This window comes from Symphalangus syndactylus, chromosome 6, assembly GCF_028878055.3.
Source record: "Symphalangus syndactylus isolate Jambi chromosome 6, NHGRI_mSymSyn1-v2.1_pri, whole genome shotgun sequence".
Classification (NCBI taxonomy): Eukaryota; Metazoa; Chordata; class Mammalia; order Primates; family Hylobatidae; genus Symphalangus; species Symphalangus syndactylus.
In genome coordinates this window covers 81,370,552-81,384,599 of record NC_072428.2, presented here as the reverse complement: position 1 = coordinate 81,384,599, position 14,048 = coordinate 81,370,552, and the positions used below count along the sequence as shown (strand labels likewise).

Here is a 14,048-nt window from a genome sequence, read left to right as displayed (position 1 = left end):
CTGAAAGAAGAAAACAAGTGGCGAGATGCATCCCTGCTTACAGCACAGAGGCAGCACTAGAATCATCCTGCCCAGACTCTGGAGAAGTCCCCACTGGTCTATTCCTTCAAACGCTTGAGTTTGGAAGGACTTGGTTCTCTGGCACATACACACTTCATTCTGATATACCAAAATCCTGGTGTTTCAAGGCATCTTTCAGATAGGCTGTTTCCTAGTCTATTACCTGTGTTTACTCCACCCTGCTCTACAGTAACTACACCCCTTCACTCACACCCACTCCCACCATTGTGATGTTCTTTTTAAAATCTGTTGTAGTCTGGGGCCAGGTGCGGTGGCTCACACCTGTAATCCTAGCACTTTGGGAGGCTGAGGCGGGTGGATCATCTGAGGTCAGGAGTTTGAGCCCAGCCTGGCCAACATGGTGAAACCCCATCTCTACTAAAAATACAAAAATTAGCTGGAATTGGTGACGGGTGCCTGTAATCCCAGCTACTTGGGAGGCTGAGGCAGGAGAATCGCTGAAACCGGGGAGGCAGAGGTTGCAGTGAGCCCTGATTGCACTATTTTACTCCAGCCTGGGCAACAGAGCGAGACTCTGTCACAAAAAAAAAAAAAAAAAAAAAAATATGTTGTAGTTTCATGAACTTCATAATTCTTTTTTGGAATACTTTTCCATGAGCTTCAAAGTAATTATAAAAAAGAAAACAAGGGGAGAGTAGATCTCAACAGGCCCATAAAGCCAGAACTGCAACTCAGCTAATCAGCCACCAATGTTGGTTGCAATTTAATGCACATGTTCCTAATGAATGTTTACACATTTTTGGATTTATGAAAAATAATCAACTCTAATCAGCGCATTTAAATTACCTTGGGGAAAATGTATAGTCTGGTGTCAGTTATTAGCTATTTATCAGGCAAAACTAAAATTCAGATTAGACCAGTTGCTGTTTGAACTTAATCTCCCCAATATTTACTACGATTAACAATTCATTTTCTGTCTTGGTCAATCTAGACATGTGCTATATATCAATTGCAATCAATATATACATCCTTTCTTGTTTCTGCTTTCTTTATAAAAAAATTCAATATTACTTATGATTATTTTCATCTTATCTGAAAGAACAAAAGGAAAGTGCTTAGGATTAATTTAGGATTATGTCATTATCCCCCAAACTAACTTGTAAATTCTTGATACCAGAAACCATGTATATTCCCCAAGAACCCAGCCCAAGGCCTGACACATACTAGAATCTCAAGGCATTCTTGTTAATCTTTATGCCCTGGGGCGGCAGTATTTATAATAGCAGCAAGTGGAACCATCCCACATTTTAAAAAACAGGGAAAGATTTCATAAATAATGTTATGTTATATCTATCAAAGAAATAACACATTAAAAACCATTATAGCCAGGCATGGTGGTTCACGCCTGTAATCCCAGCACTCTGAGAGGCCAAGGCAGGTAGATCACCTAAACTCAGGCATTTGAGACCAGCCTGGGCAACATGGTGAAACCCCATTTCTATAAAAAAAAAAAATTCAAAAAATTAGCTGGGCATGGTGGTACACACCTGTGGTCCCAGCTACTCAGGAGGCTGAGGTGGCAGAATTGCTTGAGCCTGGGAAGTAGAGGATGCAGTGAGCAGAGACTGTGCAACTGCACTCCAACCTGAGTAACAGAGTGACACCCCCATCTAAAAAAAAAAATCATTAAAAAGCACTTAGAATTATAAAGGGGTTCGAAATGATGAGAAAATATATGCTATAATGTTGAAAAGAAAGGGCAGGATATAAAATTAAATAATCACTTTTTTAAAAGCCTTCGAGTATGTAAGGAACAATTTTGAAATAAACATATGACATGTCAACATGGTTGTTTGATTCCTGGGGATGCAAGTCATATTTTTTCCTCTATTTTCTTGTTTCTCTCCTTGTACCTCCCTACCCACATCAACCCATAATATGTGTTACTTTCAAAAGGAAATAAAAAAATACAAACCTAATTAAAATGAGTAAATTCTTGTTAACTGATTTCCTAAAATTGGTCCTACTCACCAAACATATAAAATAACCCCCCAGGGGAGTCAAGGCCATAGGAATTGTGTTGCACCTCTAGTCTGAGGGCAGTCAAACTGCACATCTCTCTGGCTCTGCAATGGCAAATGAAGACACTCTCTTGCAGGTATGCATAGGGGTATTGAGGGCAATGGATGAGCAACTTGGTATAAAGGCAGGAATATTTGCTGAAGCCTAATGGAGTAATCTGTCGGCTGACCCTACTCATTCACTCCATGCCTTCCCCCATTCTTAGAAGGAGCAATGACCCTGGGTGCTCTTCACCTGCTACCACATCCCTTGTAGGACAGAGGAAGTCGGTGTGGCGATTCCTCAGGGATCTAGAACTAGAAATACCATTTGACCCAGCCATCCCATTACTGGGTATATACCCAAAGGATTATAAATCATGCTGCTATAAAGACACATGCACACGTATGTTTATTGTGGCACTATTCACAATAGCAAAAACTTGGAACCAACCCAAATGTCCAACAATGATAGACTGGATTAAGAAAATGTGGCACATATACACCATGGAATACTATGCAGCCAAAAAAATGATGAGTTCATGTCCTTTGTAGGGACATGGATGAAGCTGGAAACCATCATTCTCAGCAAACTATCACAAGGACAAAAAACCAAACACCGCATGTTCTCACTCATAGGTGGGAATTGAACAATGAGAACACATGGACACAGGAAGGGGAACATCACACACCAGGGACGGTTGTGGGGTGGGGGGAGGGGGGAGGGATAGCATTAGGAGATATACCTAATGCTAAATGACGAGTTAATGGGTGCAGCACACCAACATGGCACATGTATACATATGTAACAAACCTGCACGTTGTGCACATGTACCCTAAAACTTAAAGTATAATAATAATAAAATAAAATAAAAGAAGCTCATTCATTTGGTTAAGCTGCTGTCTCTGCTCTCTTATATCTGAAAGATACATCCCAAGGAAACATCAGCCTCATTTTTGAATCATAAGATCAGGATATAGCAGAGCCAAGATCTATGGAGACTTGGGTGTAAGGTCGGGGATTTTAAGATGAACATTTCTCCCTGGTTACTGGGGCATTTTGTATGCATTTAACCTGGTGCAGTGCCTTCATTCCTTCTAGGGGAAACTAAAGATTGTTTTTGAATTGATAACCCTGTGGCAGAGCATAGGGGGAGCATGCTGGAGTGTCTTTAGCCCAAGAGCCACCCAAGGGTGAAACGTGCCTACAGGGGTTGATGGAAGGCCTAAAAAAATGAACAGAGAAGAGGGACTTGGATGAGGAAGGGGAGGAGGCAATAGAAAGAGGCAGAAGGAGAACAGGGGAGGATAAAAAAGGAAAGCAAATGAGAGAGAAGTAAATGAGACAGAATGTGCAAGGCATGTGTAAGAGACAAAGTGTCCTGTTGTTAAGCAGAAACCAGGACTTACAATGGACTCATAAAGGACTGTGGGGGTTGATTCACTCCCAAACTGCTATGCGTGGTCTTTCAGTGCTGTGATCAGAGGAGACTAAGCTGGGTGTTTCTGCATCCTCTTAGATCACTTAAGTTGATGGGGCTTCAGATTTCAGCCATGGCCTTGCACCTGACAACCAGGTAAGGCCTTTTCTGCCCAACTCCACAGGGAAATTTCCCATACACTTACATGGGAAATAAGCCAGTATGGAACCAAGGTGGCTGGGAAGGCCATGGCCCAATTCTACACTGGGTCCTGTGCACCCCCCTGCCCTGGGCCTTCCAAGGCAAAGCAGTAACTAAACCATATGCTCCAGAAATACAGGCAGCTTGGGGCACAGCTTCCCTCCCCTTCCCCTGCTTTCTTCAGAACCTCATATCCATGTTTACTATATTCTTATGAACCCCAAACCTGGTTCTATGGTTTGATGACAAGATAGAACATAGTGTTTAAAATTGAGACAGAATATCTGGCTACTACACCTATAGAGTAATGGGGAGAGGGACTGGAGACTAATATTTTTTGAACTACCAATTTAATGCTTTCAATATAACATTATATAGAAGCCATTTTTACTTTATTTTACAGATAGGAAAACCAAGACACAGAATGATGAAGAAAATTTTCCAGTATTCCAATAATTAGTAGCAGGAATGGAACCTTTTCCATTTCAATGATTTTTTTTCTAGCATCTCTATTTTGTTTTATTTCAAATTCTCCTTTTTTTTTCTCTTGGGAAATCCTTCTTTATCTTTTAATAGTTTAGACATTGATTTTTAAAGTTCCTTTAAGATTTCTCTATTTGGTTTTTCAGTTTATTTTGTTGCTTCTACTGGTTGACTTCAAGGAGTGTGTATAGTTAAGTACTTTGCAATTTCTGCTGATGAGTTTATCATCATGAGAAGTCCATGGTATCTTGTCAGAAAAAAACAAAAAAACAAAAAAAAACAAAACCCAATAGGATTGCTTTCGAAGTTGCCCCTGCCAGACCCCTACAGCATTCAATGAATTGGGACCAGCTTCTGAGTTATTTTCTCAGTTCAGGGTTTTCACATGGAGAAAGCAGAGCAAATATGGAACCACCACGCCCAGCCGGAAAAATGCTACATTTTCTCCAATATTCTATGTGTTTGCAGCGTGAGGAAAGGAATTCCACATCTGCTCAGTTGACCAGATGTATTCTCCATTGTGTCAGGCTTCAAATGTTTCTCCTAAAGCAAGCCTTGTTTCCTTTTATAACTCATTATAGATTTATTATCCCAAAATGTATCTGCTTTGCTTAAATTTCTTTTTTTTTTTTTTTTTTTTGGTATTTATACCACCTCCTGAATCAATGTTTGGTATGAGTAGGACAGTATTTTTCAACACTTTTACTGATGGTAACAAGAACTATATAGGCTGAAGCCTCTTACCAACAATGGGCTACAGGGACTCTCAGCCCTTTCCTAAATCACAATGGCCACTTTGTAAACAATCTGATTCTGTTTTCTTACTAATTCCTTTGTATTAACTATTACCCACAACTCTTTTGCCTGTTCATGCAGGTATTTCTATCTCCCTGAAATTCATTTCTGTCAATTTTATATTTGGCAACTTGGAGTTGTCAAAAAAAAACTGGACATTACATTATGAAGTCACTTTAACATATCATTTATAAAAATATATTAAATCCTAGGACCTTTTACTTTTATCTTTATTTTTTTTGAGACGGAGTCTTGCTCTGTTGCTCAGGCTGCAGTGCAGTGGCCTGATATTGGCTCACTGCAACCTCCGCCTACCGGGTTCAAGCGATTCTCCTGCCTCAGCCTCTGGAGTAGCTGGGATTACAGGCACGTGCCACCACACCCAGCTAATTTTTGTATTTTTAGTGGAGATGGGGTTTCACCATGTTGGCCAGGCTGGTCTCGAACTCCCGACCTCAAGTGATCTGCCCGTCTCGGCCTCCCAAAGTGCTGGGATTACAGGCGTGAGCCATGGCGCCCGGCCCCTAGGACCTTTTAATACCATGCTAACTGATTTCCACTGAGGGAAATGCCAATTCACTCACTATGCTATCTCCCTGTTTAAGACCAGTCTTTTAACCTATGACAAAACTTTCTTCTGATCCCAAGATGACTCATGTTTTAATAGCTTTTGGTGAAGAATCATTTGAAAAATCTAAATAAAATCAATATACCAGCCCCCATCATTACCATGCTCACTTAACTCTACAAAACAACTAAGCATGTCTTGGTAGGCTCTCATTTTCTGAAGGGATGCCAAAGTGTGTGTGTGTGTGTGTGTGTGTGTGTGTGTGTGTGTCTGTGTGTAACTTAAATGCCCACTTCATCTATAGGAAACTGTATTAAAAATAGTAATAGGCCAGGCATGGTGGCTCATGCCTATAAACCCAGCACTTTGGGAGGCTGAGTGGTTGGAACTCGATCACCTGAGGTCAAGAGTTCAAGACCAGCCTGGCCAACATGGTGAAACCCTGTTTCTACTAAAAATACAAAAAAAAAAAAAAAAAAAAAAAAGCCAGGCATGGTGGCATGTGCCTGTAGTCCCAGGTACTTGGGAGGCTGAGGCATGAGAATGGCTTGAACTCAGGGAGGTGGAGGTTGCAGGAGCTGGGATCACGCCATTGTACTCCAGCCTGGGTGACAGAGCAAGACTCTGTCTCAAAAACTGAAAAAAAAATATAGAAAAATAACAATAGTAATACTATTTGATTAAAATAGTCTTAGTATATTCTTTGATACATTGTCACTTAAAGGGTAGATGTATTTTTCCATGCTCTCTACAGACATGGTTTAACGATCTGGTTATTGCAATTATAGTAAATTACTGACAACATTGCTCTCTAAAGACAAAAATAAACCTATGATGTAACAGGTTATTTCAGATGGCAATTTCTGGATTATACCTGCTCATTTGCACACACCACTGATCTTCCTCTTTAGTATCCCAGTGGAATTTCTAGATATAGGGGAACACACAAAGCTCTGTCTTATCTACCTCCCAGCTGACCTAATCCCACTGGACTGTCAATGTAATTTGATACAGTTCCTGTATTTAATGGAAAAATTTCTTTCTAATCTCAACATGTTAAGTAGGTTTTAGAAAAATGAGCTGTCTTCACTCTACTAGCCTCCTGCCCCATTAATAATCTTATAATAAATTCCTTTTGAAATTTAGTACCAAGAAAAAAATTTATCTCAAAGAGCTGGTCTGTTTCCTTATATCAGACAGTAAAACCTATTTAAATCCATAGGTAGTTTCTTTGTTTGTTTCAGAATTAAATGAGGGGAAACTAAATTTTTATGATAATATGCATGTAAAGAAAACAATGAAAAATTGAAAAGAGTATTGGAGGGGAAACATCCACCCCTTCCACAATATTGTTAAGCCTATATTACGGATGACTAGCACTGCAGGAGGAAGCATTGAAACTGAAAATAATAACAACAACCATCATTTATTAAGCACTGTATGCCAAACACTCTTCTATGAGCTCCACATGTATTATTAATAAATCAGGAAGGGGCTGAGCTAACTATCCTCTCATTTAAACTTGCAACAACTATGTATTATTACTACCACATACAAGACAGGTGAGGAAACTGAGGCACATTAAGATTCAGTCACTGAAGAAGAAAATGAAGAGGGAGCGCAGCAAGATGGCAGAATAGAAGTCTCCACTGATCATTCCCCCACAAGGACACCAATTTAATAACTATCTACACAAAAAACTACCTTCATAAGAACCAAAAATCAGGTAAGCACTCACAGTACCTGGTCTTAACTTCGTATCACTAAAAGAGGTACTAAAGACATAGGAAAAACAATCTTGAATGACCAACACCACCCCTCCACCATCCCACAGCAGCACTGGCATTCTATGCAGAGGGTAATTCTATGTACTGGGGAGAGGGGAGTACAGCAACTGCGAGGCATTGAGCTCAGTGCTGCTATTGTTACATAGCAGGAAGCAAAACTGGACCAAATTCAGCTGATGCCTGCCCATGGAGGGAGAGCATTAAACCAGCCCTAGCCAGAGAAAAGTTGCCAATCCCAGTGGTTGGAACGACTTTCCACAAGCTTCGCCACTGTAGGCTGAAGTGCTATGGACCTTAAATAAACATAAAAGGCAGTCTAGGCCACAAGGACTGCAACTCCTAGGTGAGTTCTAGTGCTGAACTGGGCCCAGAACCAGTGATCTAGGGGGCATGTGACCTACTGAGACACCAGCCAAGGTGGCTAACGGAGTGCTGGCATCGCCCCTCCCCTAACCCCAGGTTGCACAGCTTACAGCTCCAAAAGAGACCTCTTCCTTCTGCTTGAGAAGAAGAGAGAGAAGAGTGGAAAGAACTTTGTCTTGCATTTTGGATACCAGCTCAGCTACAGCAGGATAGGGCGCTGGTCAGAGTTGTGAGGCCCCCTTTCTAGGCCCTAGCCCCTGGATGACATTTCTAGTCACACTGGGCCAGAAGAAAACGTGTTGTCTTGAAGGGAAGGACCTAGTCCTGGGAGGATTCATCATTTGCTAAACGAAGAGCTTTTGGGCCCTTAATAATCAGCAGCAATACCTAGGTAAGCATGTCACGGGCCTTAGATGCGACTCTGAGACTTGCTGGCTTCAGGTGAGATTCAGCGCAATACCAGCTGTGGTGGCTACAGGGAGAGACTTCTTCTGCCCAAGAAAAGTGGAGGAAAAAGTAAAGAGGACTCTATCATGCACCTCAGGTACCAGCTCAGCCACGGAGAGCATCAAGCGGGCTCCCGGGGACCCCGATTCTAGGACTTGGCTCTTGGATGGCATTTCTGGACCCACCCTGGGTCAGAGGGGAGCCCACTGCCCTCAAAGGTAAGTCCCAGGCCAAGCAACATTTGCCACAAGCTGACTTAAGAGACTTTGAGGGAACACTGACAGGGTGTTCTGGCAGTACTCCCCAAAAGACTGTGGTGGCAGTGTCAGAGCCCACAGGGTGAGGCTCCTCTGCCTTTGGAAAGGGGAGGGAAAAGTGAGAAGGACTGCATTTTTGTGGCTTGAATGCCAGCTCAGCTGCAGTGGACTAGAACACCAGGTAGTCTTCTAAGGTTTTTGACTCTAGTCCCTGGCTCCCAGATGGCATCTCTGGACATGCCCAGGGCCTGGGGGAACTTACTGCCCTGAATGAAATAACAGGCCTGGCTGGATTTGCCACCTGCTAATTGTGGAGCCCAATCTCCTTGAGCAAACATAGGCAGCAGCCAGGGAGTGGTTACAGCAGGCTGTGGATGAACCAAGTACTGTGCTGGCTTCAGGTCTGACCCACCACAGTCCTAGCGGTGGTGGCCACAGGGGTGCTTGTGTCACTCCATCCTCAGCTCCAGGTGACTCAGACCAGAGAGAGAGAGACTCTGTCTGTTTGAGAGAAAGTAAGAGAAAAGAACAAAAGACTCTGCCTGGTAACCCAGAGAATTCTTTCTGATCTCATCCCAAGACCATCAAAGTGGTATCACTACGAGTCTGCAAGAACCACAGTGTTACTGGGCTTGGGATGCCCCCTAAAGCAGATACAGCATAGATCACAACACCCAAGTCCTTTCATATCTCTGGAAAGCCTTCCAAGAAGGATGGGTACAAGCAAGCCCAGACTGAGAAGACTACAATAAATACCTCACTCTTCAATGCCCAGACACAGACAAACATCTACAAGTAACAAGACCATCCAGGAAAACATGACCTCATCAAATAAACTAAACAAAGCACCAGGGACCAATCCTGGAGAAACAGAGATATGTTTGACTTTTCAGACAAAATTCAAAATAGATGTGTTGAGGAAACTCAAAGAAATTCACAATAACACAGGAAAGGAATTCAGAATTCTATCAGATAAATTTAAAAAAGAGATTGAAATCATTAAAAAGAATCAAGCAGGAATTCTGGAGCTGAAAAATGGAACTGACATACCGACATACTGAAGAATGCATCAGAGTCTTTTTAATAGCAGAACTGATCAAATAGAAGAAAGAATTAGTGAGCTTAAAGACAGACTATTTGAAAATACATAGTAACAAGAGACAAAAGAGAAAGAAAAAACAATGAAGCACACCTACAAGATCTAGAAAATAGCCTCAAAGGGGCAAATCTAAGAATTACTGGCCTTAAAGAGGATGTAGAGAAAGAGATAGAAGTAGAAAGTTTACTCAAAGTGATAATAACAGAGAACTTCCCAAACCTAGAGAAAGATATCAATATCCAAGTACAAGAAGGTTATAGAACACCAAGCAGATTTAACCCAAAGAAGACTAAGAGATTTAATCCAAACTTCCAAAGGTCAACGATAAAGAAAGAATCCTAAAAGCAGCAAGAGAAAAGAAATATATAAAATACAATGGAACTCCAATATACCAGTCAGCAGACTTTTCATCAGTGGAAACCTTACAGGCCAGGGGAGAGTGGCATTCCATATTTAGAGTGCTGAAAGAAAAAAACTATTACCCTAAGAATAGTACATTGGTGAAAATACCTTCATACATGAATAAGAAATAACCACTTTCCCAGACAAACAAAAGCTGAGAGATTTTAGCAACACCAGGCCAGTCCTGAAAGAAATGCTAAAGGGAGTACTTCAATCAGAAAGAAAAGGATGTTAATGAGCAATAAGTAATCATCTGAAGGTGCAAAACTCCCTGGTAATAGTAACTGCACAGAATATTATAACATTGTAACTGTGGCATGTAAACTACTCTTAATCTTAAGTAGAAAAACTAAATGATGAACCAGTCAAAAACTGTAACTACAACAACTTTCCAGGACACAGACAGTACAATAAGATAAAAATAGAAACAATAAAAAGTGAAAAAGTGGGGGAACCAAGTTAAGGTGTAGAGTTTTTATTAGTTGTCTTTTTGCTTGTTTATCTGTTTGCTTATGCAAACAGCATTAAATTGTTATCAGCTTAAAATAATGATAGTATTTGCAAGCCTCATGGTAACCTCAAACCAAAAAATATACAACAGATACACAAAAAATAAAAAGCAAGAAACTAAATCATATCCCCAGAGAAAATCACTTTCACTAAAAGGAAGACAGGAAGAAAGGAAAGAAGAAAGAGATGACCACAAGACGACCAGAAAACAACAAAATGGCAGGGGTAAGTCCTTACTTATCAATAATAACACTGAATGTAAATGGACTAAACTCTCCAATCAAAAGACACGAATGGGCAGAATGGAGGTAAAAACAAAACCCATTGATCAGCTGCCTACTAGAAACATGCTTCACCCATAAAGACACACATAGACTGAAAATAAAGGATAGAAAAAGATATTCTATGTAAATGGAAATCAAAAAAGAGCAGGAGTCACTATACTTATATCAGACAACATAGATTTCAGGACAAATACTATAAGAAGAGACAAAGAAGGTTATTATATAATGATAAAGGGGTCAATTCAGCAAGAGGATATAAAAATTTTAAATATATAGGCAACCAACATTGGAGCACCCAGTTATATAATGCAAAGTTTTTGTTTTTGAGACAGAGTCTTACTCTGTTGCCCAGGCTGAAGTGCAGTGGCTCAATCTCAGCTCATGGCAACCTCCGTCTCCCAGGTTCAAGCAATTCTCCTGCCTCACCCTCCCAGGTAGCTGGGATTACAGGCACGTGCCACCACACCTGGCTAATTTTTGTATTTTTGGTAGAGACAAGGTTTGCCATGTTGGCCAGGCTGGTCTGGAACTCCTGACCTGAGGTGATCCGCCTGACTCAGCCTCCCAAAGTGCTGGGATTACAGGCATAAGCCACCGTGCCCAGCCTATAATGCAAATATTATTAGAGCTAAAGAGAGAGATACACCTCAATACAACAATAGCTAAAGATTTCTACACACCACTTTCAGCATTGGACAGATCTTCCAGACAGAAAATCAAAGACAAAGAAACATCAAACTTAATCTGCACTATAATCAAATGGATCTAATAGATATTTAATCCCATTCTTGTCCTCAGCACATGAATCATTCTTAAGGATACACCATACGATAGGTCACAAAACATATCTGAAAACATTCAAAAAAACTGAAATAATGCCAAGCATCTTCTCTGAACACAATGAAACAGAAATCAGTAACAAGAGGAATTTTGGAAACTATACAAATACATGGAAATGAAACAGTATGCTCCTGAATGACCAGTGGGTCAATGACAAAATTAAGAAGGAAGTTGAAAAATTTCTTGAAACAAATAATAATAGAAACATATTCCAACATAACAAAACCTATGGGAAAAGCAAAAGCAGTACTAAGAGGGAGGTTTATAGGCATAAGCACCTACAACAAAAAAGTAGAAAAATGTCAGATAAACAGCCTAATGTTGCATCTTAAAGAACTAGACAAGCAAGAGTAAGCCAAGCCAAAATTAGTAGAAGAAAAGAAAAAATAAAGATCACAGCAGAAATAAATGAAATTGAAATGTAGAAAACAATATAAAAGATCAATGAAACAAAAAGTTGATTTTTTGAAAAGTTAAACAAAACTGACTTAGTAGCCACAGCAACTAAAAGAAAGAGAAGACCCAAATAAATAAAATCAGAGATGAAAAAGGAGACATTAGAACTGTACCACAGAAATTCAAAATATCTACTATGAGTGGCTACTATGAGCAACTGTATGCCAATAAATTGGAAAATCTGGAAGAAATGGACAAATTCCTAGGCACAAAGAACCAACCAAAATTGAACAAGAAATCCAAAACCTGAACAGACCAATAACAAGTAACGAGATCGAGGCTGTAATAAAAAAAGTCTCCTGGTAAAGAAAATCCTGGGACCTAATGACTTCACTGCTGAATTCTACCAGGCATTTAAAGAAGAATACCAATCCTACTCAGACTATCCCAAAAAACAGAGAAGGGAATACATCCAAACACATTCTATGAGGTCAGTATTACTCTGATACCAAAACCAGATAAAGACACATCAAAAAAGAAAACCAGAGGCCAGTATCTCTGATGAATATTGATGCAAAAATCCTCAACAAAATATTAGCAAGCCAAATTCAATAATACATTAAAAAGATCATTCATCATGACCAGGTGGGATTTATTCCCGGGATGCAAGGATGGTTGAACATACATAAATCAATCAATGTGACACATCATATCAACAGAATGAAGGACAATATAAATACCTTATTATCATCTCAACTGATGATGAAAAAGCATTTGATAAAATTCAACATCTCTTCACGATAAAAGACCTCAAAAAAGCGGGGATGGAAGGAACATACCTCAACATATATATAATAGACCCACAGCTAGTATCATACTGAACGGGGAAAAACTGAAAGTCTTTCCTGTAAGATATGAAACATGACAAGGATGCCCACTTTCACCATCATTATGCAACATAGCTAGGAAGTTTTAGCTAGAGCAATCAGAGAAGAGAAAGAAATAAAGGGCATCCAAATTGGAAAGGGAGACATCAAATTATCCTTGTTTGTGGATGATATAATCTTATATTAAAAACCTAAAGATGCCACACAAAAAAAAAGCTAGTAGAACTGATAAACAAATTCAGTTAAGTTGTAGGACACAAAATAAACTACAAAAAAATCAGTCACATTTCTATATGTCAATAGTGAATAATCAGAAAAAGGAATAGAAAAGTAATCCCACTTAAAATAGCCAAAAATCAAAGTAAATACCTAGGATTTAACAGAACCAAAGAAGTAAAAGATCTGTATAATGAAAACTATAAAACGCTACTGAAAGAAATCAAAGAGGACACACACAAAAAAGGAAAAATATTCCATGTTCATAGAAGAATCAATATTGTTCAAATGTCCATACTACCCAAAGCAATCTACAGATTCAATGCAATCCCTATCAAAATATCAATGGCATTCTTCACAGAAACAGAAGAAACAATCCTAAAATCTATATGGAGCCATAAAAGACCCAGAATAGCCAAAGCTATCCTAAGTAAAATGAACAAAACCAGAGGAATCATATTACCTGACTTCAAATTATACTACACAGCTATAGTAACCTAAACAGCATGTTAGTGGTATAAAAACAGACACATAGACCAATGGAACAGAATAAATAACCCAGAAACAAATTCACACACCTACAGTGAACTCATTTTTGACTAAGGTGCCAAGAACATACACTGGGGAAAAGACAGTCTTTTCAATAAATGGGGCTGGGAAGACTAAATATCCATATGCAGAAGAATGAAAGCAGACCCCAATCTCTTACCATATACAAAAGTCAAATCAAAATGGATGAAAACTTAAATCTAAGACCTCAAACTATGAAACTACAAGAAAACATTGGGGAAACTCTCCAGGACACTGCTCTGGGCAAAAATTTCTTGAGTAATACCTCATAAGTACAGGCAACCATAACAAAAATGTACAAATGGATCACAACAAGTTAAAAAAGCTTCTACACAGGAAAAGAAACAATTAATGAAGTGAAGAGACAACCCACAGAATGGGATAAAATATTTGCAAATTACCCATATGACAAGGGATTAATAACCAGCATATATAAGAAGT

At 39.6% G+C, this 14,048-nt stretch overlaps 1 protein-coding gene across 1 annotated transcript in view; it reads right to left on the bottom strand.

The window, feature by feature from the left end:
* Positions 1-14,048, bottom strand: part of ENDOD1 (endonuclease domain containing 1) — a 43,233-nt gene that overhangs the window by 4,253 nt on the left and 24,932 nt on the right. The gene's annotated exons all lie outside the window — the stretch shown is intronic.